This window comes from Penaeus monodon, chromosome 28, assembly GCF_015228065.2.
Source record: "Penaeus monodon isolate SGIC_2016 chromosome 28, NSTDA_Pmon_1, whole genome shotgun sequence".
NCBI classification, from domain to species: Eukaryota; Metazoa; Arthropoda; class Malacostraca; order Decapoda; family Penaeidae; genus Penaeus; species Penaeus monodon.
The window spans coordinates 36,708,522-36,709,164 of record NC_051413.1 but is presented as its reverse complement, the minus strand read 5'-3'; positions in this window follow the sequence as shown (position 1 = coordinate 36,709,164).

Sequence of the window (643 nt, the reverse complement as noted above, 5' to 3'; positions counted from 1 at the left end):
AATGATGGAGAAGAGTAAGTGGGTGGGAAAGGGAGACAGAAGAGAGAAAAAAAAGAGACAGCCAGAAGGATAGAGAGAGAGAGGGAGATAAATAACGAAATAGAGACAGAAGAAATAAACAAGAAAAGGGAGAGACAGAGACAGAAAGCTATATAGAGCGAAAGGGAGACACAGGAGGATAGAAAAAGAAAAGACAGAAGAACAAAACACAATGAACGGTGCATAGAGAGAAAGAAGAATAGAGAGAGAACCAAGAGAGGTGACGGAGAAGGGATGAAGGAGAGGGAAAGAAGGTGGAAAGAAGGAGAGAGAAAGGAGAAGAATAAAAGATGGAAACGAGAAAAAAGAGAAAGATAGAAGATAAAAAGGAGAGAAAAGAGAAAGGAAGGCGATAGAAAAAAGAGAAAAGAGAAAGATAGAAGGTAGAAAAGATAAAAAAGCGAAGGGTAGAAAGTGGGAAGAAGGAGAGAAGGGAGAAGAATAAAACGTGGACAGAAGAGAAAAGAGAATGATAAAAGGTGGACAGGAGAGAGCAGAGAAGGACAGGCGTTCTCTCTGCAGGACAGGAGCGACCGCCGACCGCACGCACTCCCCCGACCGCAGAACACGCACTCACGAACACAGCCAGGCGCGAGCAGACCAA